The sequence below is a fragment of the Lampris incognitus genome, chromosome 12 (assembly GCF_029633865.1).
Source record: "Lampris incognitus isolate fLamInc1 chromosome 12, fLamInc1.hap2, whole genome shotgun sequence".
NCBI lineage: Eukaryota > Metazoa > Chordata > Actinopteri > Lampriformes > Lampridae > Lampris > Lampris incognitus.
The window spans coordinates 31,800,889-31,809,312 of record NC_079222.1 but is presented as its reverse complement, the minus strand read 5'-3'; the positions used below and the strand labels follow the sequence as shown (position 1 = coordinate 31,809,312).

The following is an 8,424-nucleotide window of genomic DNA, read 5'->3' as shown; positions in this document are numbered from 1 at the left end:
CTCCCTTACATGTGGAGTCGCCAGCCGCTTCTTTTCACCTGACAGTGAGGAGTTTCACCAGGGGGGACGTAGCGCGTGGGAGTATCACGCTATTCCCCCCTGCCCCCCCTCCGAACCGGCGCCCCGACCGGCCAGAGGAGGCGCTAGTGCAGCGACCGGGACACATACCCGCATCCGGCTTCCCACTCGTAGACACGGCCAATTGTGTCTGTATAGGGACGCCTGACGAGGCCGGAGGTAACACGGGGATTCGAACCGGCGATCCCCGTGTTGGTAGGCAATTCTTCTGCGCTTGGCATCCAGTTCAGAGGAAGAGGAAAAAATAGGATGTCCATAAATGCATCAGTGAAGGGTTGCATTGTAATAATGTGGCACTGTCCGTGTCCTCAAGTCTCCCCAGATTGAAGTGGATTTGCTGGACCAAGTCCAAAAGCTTTTAGGGCGCCTTGATTAACCAACGTCTTAAAAAAGAGCAGCGATACTAATACGTTCTTGCATCCCTTGTGTAATAATTCAAATCCAGAAAAGGCTGCGAGTCAAGGTCAGATAGACCGGGCCATATTTCATCACCCCTCCCCCCCCCCCTCTCTCTCTGTGTCACAGCAGGTCACTTGAGGAGAGAATGGGCGAGAGGATCGCACACTGTGCGCAGAACCAGTGAAGAGCTGGATATTATCAAGGTCAGCCGGGTCAAGGGTCATCCAGTCTATATTGACCGAAGTAAAGAGGTGGAGTCGCATACATGCGAAAAAGACACGATCAACATAATGCATAAACACGCGCGCACACACGCACCACCCCATTCGGCGTGCACGTACACATGCTGCACGTGCAGACCCCCTTGCGGAGTCCCTGCTGGCTCCCGTAACACAAGGGGAGCAAACGAGGCCTGATGCGGAGCTCAGCAGCACAAGCATCCACACAGAGGGAGGACGGAACGCTGGTATCTGTGGCTTCTCCCGCGGAGAGGCGGCAGTTATGCTCACACTTAAACCCCCCTTTTAATTCCACAACAATCAAACAAACAAACAAACAACCACACAAACAACAACGCCGCCAGTCCAGCTAGCTCAGAAAAAAACAGCAACTTTATTATAAATCCTTGATTTATGGATTTTATTATTATTATTATTATTATTATTTTCCCTCTTTTTTCTCCCCAATTGTATCCGGCCAATTACCCCACTACCGCGTGCCTCCTCCGATACACGTGGAGTCGCCAGCCGCTTCTTTTCACCTGACAGTGAGGAGTTTCGCCAGGGGGACGTAGCGCGTGGGAGGATCGCAGGCGCCCCGACCGACCACAGGAGGCGCTAGTTGCGACGACCAGGGGCACACCCCCACATCCGGCTTCCCACCCGCAGACACGGCCAATTGTGTCTGTAGGGACGCCCGACCAAGCCGGAGGCAACACGGGGATTTGAACCGGCGACCCCCGTGCTGGTAGGCAACAGACTAGACCGCCGCGCTACCCGGACGCCATATTTGTGGATTTTAAAGAACAGAGGGAGCTCTTCTGGAGCAGAGAGGGGCAGAAAGTCTTCACGTGTTGGCAGCTGCCCCCCCTTGGCTGGGCATTTAAACGGTGCCGAACTTGAGCAAGGCATGGGTGGGTGTGGAAGACAAGAAGAGCGGGACAGTGGGCGAGGGACACATAATGTGTGTCTTTATGTATATGTGTGTCTGCGGGGGGTGGGGGCTCCCGTGTCGGGAGGACAATAGACAGTGGCGGCAGCAGCTGACCAGAGAATCCCCTCTTCTTTTGTCATCCCGTATAATGACATCTCCAACACACACACACACACACTCTCTCTCTCTCTCTCTTCCTCCCTCCACCTCTCCTCGCTCCCCACCCCGGCCCGGCTCTCCATTCCTCCACCCCTCCTCCCTCTCTTCCTCATCCAGCATAAAGGCTCCGCAGCAACTTCTGTCGCGCTCTCTCCTCCCACCCCACCGCTGTTTCATCCCCCTTTCTTCCCTTCTGGCACCCCTCCTGCCAAGGGTTTCTACATGTTGTCTCTCTACTTGCTTTTCTGTTCTTGTCAATGTCATAATCCACCATACCTCAGAATACCACAGCCATCTCATGATACTCCCATCTCTCACTATCTCGCTCCCTCCATCGCTCTACTTCTCTTCCTATCCCTTCCCCTTGGCTGCAGTAGTGCCAGAGGCGTCTTGCGTCGTCCTTTGTCTTGTTAATTGTCGTGACTGCTTCTGCAAATTTTTTGAACGCAAAATATAATATGTCAATAAGATTTTAGAGTATAAGTATTTATACTTTAAGTATAAGTAGGCTATGTTTTTTTGCTGGCAGCCATGTACCCTGGCTCTGCCAAATGACAGAAGCTAAGCAGGTGTGGGCTTGGCTAGTACTTGGATGGGAGACCACGCGGGAAAAGAGTTGCTGCCAGAAGTGGTATTGGCGCGACAGTAGGGGGCAGTGTTCCCTCTGGTCCTAATAAAAACAACAAATATCAAAAATCCCAATGCCCCAGTGCAGTGACGGGGATACCGTGCCGTAGGAGATGCCGTCCTTCAGATGAGACGTTAAACCGAGGTCCTGACTCACTGTGGTCATTAAAGATCCCATGGCACTTATCACAAAAGAGTAGGGGGGATCCCCGGTGTTCCCCAACCTGGCTCTCTCCACCTGGCCACCTAATCATCCCCCCATGTAACTGGCTCAATGATTCCTCCCGCTCCACCTCAAGCTGGTGTGTGGTGAGCGCTCTGGTGCAAAATGGCTGCCGTGCATCACCCAGGTGGTGCTACGCACTGGTGGTGGTTGAAGTGTGTTACCCCCTTCGATGTGAAGCACTTTGGGTGTCTAGAAAAGTGCAATATAACCTCCTCTGTTGCTCTCCCTGAGGTTTCTTCCTATTTTTTCTCCCTGCAGACTACCACGTGCCTCCTCCCATACATGTGGAGTCGCCAGCCGCTTCTTTTCACCTGACAGTGAGGAGTTTCCCCAGGGGGACGTAGCGCGTGGGAGGATCACGCTATCCCCCCAGTTCCCCCTCCCCCCCTGAACAGGCACCCCGACCAAACAGAGGAGGCGCTAGTGCAGCGACCAGGACACATACCCACATCCGGCTTCCCACCCGCAGACACGGCCAATTGTGTCTGTAGGGACGCCCGACCAAGCCGGAGCTAACACAGGGATTCGAACCGGCGACCCCGTGTTGGTAGGCAGTGGAACAGACCACTACGCTACCCGGACGCCCCTGTAGCTGGTTTTCTTGCAATACCTGAAGGTGTTTGTGACATGAGGTGTATCTGCGACCACCCAGGGTTGGTGTCTGAGCATGCATGTGTGCACATGTACACATATAGTATTTGTGTGCGTCATATTTCTGATCTTCCAGGTGGAGTGTGTGTGTGTGTGTGTCTGTTTGTCGTGCGCAGGGGGACGTCGCTCGTCTCTTCTGTCCGGACATCAGTATTGAATGGTCTGAATCATCTCACAGTGTCTGCTGCCTTCTTCTCCTCGCCTCTCCTCACGATGGACGCCAGAAAGAGGAACCCGCTCTTGCTTCTCGTTGATTTGCTTCGAGAACGGTGACCTGAACTCTCCCCTGTAAAAATATAGACAAACATAGTGGAGATGTGTCTGCAGGAGTAGGGAGCAGGGCTCCTCTCCTTCCCTGTCTCCACTGGGCCGGAGACACCTCGTAGGATCTCCATGGGAACTGGCTCCCATAATTCTCCCGGCCCCGTCTTCGAGGGCAAACCAACTTGAACTGTGCGGGGTTGTGTGTGTGTGTGTGTGTGTGTGAGCGGGCATGTTTGGTAATTCTTTTCAAGGCAGGACCAGGTGACATGGCCTGGTACGGAAGGTCACTGCTGTGATGTCACTTCCCCTTCCTCTCCGGATATTCCCAGCATTCTACTGCCAGCAGCCGAGAAATCTGGGAACTAAAAGCAGGAAGCCTGGCTCCTTATCCTGGCCTAGGAGGAGAAAAAGAGAGAGCGAGAGTGCAACAGACTGAGAGAGAGGGAGAGAGAGAGAGAGAGAGGAAAGGAAAAAAGTAATGCAAAAAAAAAAGAAAAAGAACCACAATGCTTACACCATCACCATACCCCACCAGTGAAATATCACGTTTTTCTCTGTGGGTGTCCCACCACAGTCTCCAGGGTCACCAGTCTCTTCTCCTCTGGACTATGGTGACGTGGAAATAACTTAACCAGCAGGACAAATGATGCTTGCTGCCATGTTGCTATGCTGCTAATTGCAATTTGCTGAGAAGCAAATTGCAATGTGCAAGAAGATGAATATTTCAGGAACGGTGTGTTTTAAAGGTATTTCGTGGGATTTGTTTATGAAGAAAAAAAAATATTGCCCCCTACTGGCACTGCAATTATTCATGAGGAACGTTGGGTCCACTGAACATTGAAGGCCCCCTATTTACTAATGGTTACCAGTGATGTTATTCCACAAAGTTACTGTCACTATTGCCACATCATACTTTTTTTGTCTGGTTTAGACTGCTTGTTTTTATTGCATTTCTATGTGATGTGTTCAGGCATGTAGGGTTGTCTCCTCATATGACTCAGTTAGTCCACAGGAGCTCCTCGTCTGTGAAAGAGAAAAAGAACAAAACGTGTTTGCCATTTTCAATTTGGTGATTGCGTTAACAGTATTTTCTAGTCATTTGCATGCACATATACACTCATGAGTATCTACAACACACGTGTATATATATAACTTGAAAATAAAAGGTGGACCATTTAGATAAACGGAGTGTCTGTCTTTTTTTTGTTTTTGTTTCTGTGTGATTATGCTTCACATCTCTTGTTACATCAGCATGTTGCTCTCACCATCTTTGGCTACTCCACAGTACTCCTCACACTCGGCTCTGCTGTAGAACCTGTTGCCGTTGGCCTGGCAGAATCCCTGTTTGTAGGCCAGACACAGACCAGTGACGGAGTCAAAGGTCCAGACCAGAGGCTGGTTCGTACAGGGGTGGGCCGCCATGGGCAGACGACAAACAGCTGGAGGGAGAGAACGCAAAGAAAGTAAAGGAGCTGTCATTAGTGTCTGCCTGTTGACTTCCGGCCTGAACAGTGGTGCTTTGTTTTGGGGGGATGCCCCTCAAACAGAGCCATATACATACATCGCCATAAGATTAATGTATATTATTATTATTATTATTATCATCATCATCATTATTATTATTTTATTTTTATTATTATTATTATTAGTAGTAGTAGTAGTAGTAGTAGTAGTAGTAGTATTATATTATTAATATTTGGTTCAGTTTAGAACTGATGCTGTAAGTCAGTGGTATGTGTTTAATTAACTCCGTTGAATGAGAGTGATTCTTTACGCCTCACCTTCGGTCCGACAGCTCTGTAGACAATCTCTCTCAACATGAAAGTTGTTCTTGTTGCCCAAACAACCCCCATAGTTGGCAGCTCATAGAGGAGGAGTTGTAGAAATAACGCAGGAGCACCCCAAAACATGGCCCTGCATCTCGTGCTGCATTACAAGACTCTACAGAAAGAGAGAGATAGAGAGAGACAGAGAAGCGAGAGACAGAGACAGAGAGACAGAGGAGAGAGAAACAGAGACGAGAGAGACAGAGACAGGTAGATAGTAAGAGAGAGAGCGAGAGAGAGAGAGAGAGAGAGAGAGAGAGAGAGAGAGAGAGAGAGAGAGAGAGAGAGAGAGAGAGAGAGAGAGAGAGAGAGAGAGAGAGAGAGAAAGAGAGAGAGAGAGATGACATAATACGATGAATGAAACAAAAATGTAGATGTGGAAAGTGAATAAGAGTGTAAAGTATACTTTACACTCTTATTCACTTGGTCTACAAAAATATAGTTGTTTTTTTTCTTGCATGGACTTTGGAAACTGTTTTTGGCTAATTGTGGGCTGCTGAATCCAAATCTGAGCTCAGATTTGCTCTATCACATCAAGTGTTTGTGCTATCTGTATGCTCCTTATTCAGGATTTTACAAAAGTTGACCATCTAGTCTGGCAATCTTGGTGGGGATAAAAATGACCCCTATTCATTTCCTAAGTAATTTCATGCTAGGCTGAGAGTTTATTTGTCATATCTTTGAAATAAATGTATTTCATCATGTAATATCACATGTATGCTATAAATATATTGCTTTTTCCTCACAAATCAAATTTTTTACTACTGTTTTTACTAGTGCTTCTTGCTGGGATCCCAGTGAAAAGCAGCCACCCTATGCAATTTTAAGAGATGGAATTATTTATTTAGTTCATGTTTGCATGGGTCCTAATTTAAAGTGTCACATAAGGGGGCGGGGGGGAGATGTCAGTCATTTTGAAGGAGTCAGCCACAGATGCAGCAAGTGCTGTCAACAAATATAAATCCTGCTCTTCCTAAGGTAAGCTTATGTTTAAAATCAGAAATACAATACATAATTCCATGTTAAACAGTTTCATAAGTCTTGAATCAAGTGTTTATACTATATTATACATCATAACACTGTAAAATAGAGTGTGATGCATACAGTATGGTTGACATGGTCAGAGCATGATCAGAGCAGGTGCTGGTCCTGAGTGTGGGAAAAAACACAAATGTATAATTTTTGAGGGTGAAAAGGGGGAGGGGGAGGAGGGGGGTACTGTTTGCAAGGAGAAGGAGTTTAATGGAAAATGAATTGAAAAGTAAATTAGTTGGGGTCATTTTGACCCCAGCTGTGTAGTAACGGAGATCATGAATATGTTATGCATTAAAGGGTTAAAATTATTTTACAAATGTTCCAAGTCTTTGTTTATGTTTTGTAATTTGCAGCTGTGAAGACTACCCAATCTGCTGTTAAGACTCTGCTGTTTATACCGGTACCTTACACTGTCAGCTAGCTATGTCTACACCTCCAAAGAGAAGACAGTGCCGTAACGACCCAGATATCTGCTGTTATATCTGTGGGTGCTTCACTTTAGCCCCTCAAATACGCAACATCACTACATTCGTCAAGAGAGTGTTCTGTGCTTACTTTAAAGCACCGCTTGGAGACCAGGACAAACACTGGGCCCCTCATAAAGTATGCACGACTTGTGTTGAAACTCTGAGATCATGGTCTCAAGGAAAAAATGCTGAGCTCAAGTTTGGTCTTAGCGACGAGAAGAAAAAAGCAGGGATATTCGACGGACCTCAGATCAGAACATCACTCAAGGACCCACACTTCGTTATGACGATGACCGCTGTCGAAGCTCGAGCATGGAATGCATTCACTAATGTGGTGCAGGATTTTCTTGGGAACAAGAAAGATGACAACTACCGAGAGATTGTGGAGGAGCTGCTCCTTAGTCTGCGAGCGCTGGGGTGCAGAATGAGCATCAAGGTGCACTACATGCACAGTCACCTGAGCAAGTTTCCAGATAACCTTGGAGATGTAAGCGAGGAACAGGGTGAAAGTTTCCATCAAGACATTAAAGTGATGGAAGACGTTATCAAGGTCGTTGGGACTCAAATATGATGGTTGATTACTGCTGGAGTTTGATGAGGGATGTCCCAGATGCTGTATATAAGAGATTGTCCACAAAGAGGAGGTTTACCATGTAGTAATATGATTACACCTGTGCCTTTGGATACTTACGCTTTCAAGTACCGGTACTTATTTTCTTATATTCGCAAATTTTTGCATTTATTGCTGCGTTTTGAATGTTGTGAAAAGTCACAAAACTGCTTTGAGCTTGAGTGATGCCTTGTATTTAAGTGATGTACTCCATGTTAAGGGGAACTTTTTCCGTCTATATATTAGTTTAGTGAAATTTGTAAACTTTTCATACATTAAAAATATTGAGAAAATGTGTAAAAATATGTGCAAGCCAGCATGGATTAAATGTTAACGTATGATTTAATATTGGAATTGAAGTAGGTAACTTTCATTGTAATCATTTTTGCATCTATCGATCTTCTAATGCAACAGTGTTTTTTAACTTCGAGTGTAAAATTACTGTTTTCGCAAAAATAATTATTTGTCATAGTTCAAAAACCTGATGTGATAGGCAAAAACTAATACCAGATTTGGATTCAGCACCCAAAAGTTAGCTAGAATCCGCTGAAAAACCCCATGCAAGGAAAATTGTGTTGACCAGTATTAGTATTATTACTATCATTATTATTATTATTATTATTAATATTTGGTTCAGTTTAGAACTGATGCTGTAAGTCGGTGGTATGTGTTTAATTAACTCCATTGAATGAGAGTGATTCATTACGCCTCACCTTTGGTCCGACAGCTCTGTAGACAATCTCTCTCATCATGAAAGTTGTTCTTGTTGCCCAAACAACCCCCATAGTTGAAATGCTGGCAGCTCATAGAGGAGGAGTTGTAGAAATAACGCCGGAGCACCTCAAAACATGGCTCTGCATCTGGTGCTGCATTACAAGACTCTACAGAAAGAGAGAGACAGAGAGAGAGAGACAGAGAGAGAGAGACAGA

At 46.4% G+C, this 8,424-nt stretch overlaps 1 protein-coding gene across 1 annotated transcript in view; it reads left to right on the top strand.

Annotated features, from left to right (window-relative positions):
• Window positions 1-2,915, top strand: part of nrarpa (NOTCH regulated ankyrin repeat protein a) — a 22,046-nt gene extending 19,131 nt beyond the window's left edge. The window contains exon 3 of the mRNA XM_056290576.1: window positions 2,900-2,915. The gene's annotated coding sequence lies outside the window, so the exon portion shown is untranslated. The remainder of the gene's footprint in view (window positions 1-2,899) is intronic.
• Window positions 2,916-8,424: the final 5,509 nt, after the last annotated feature.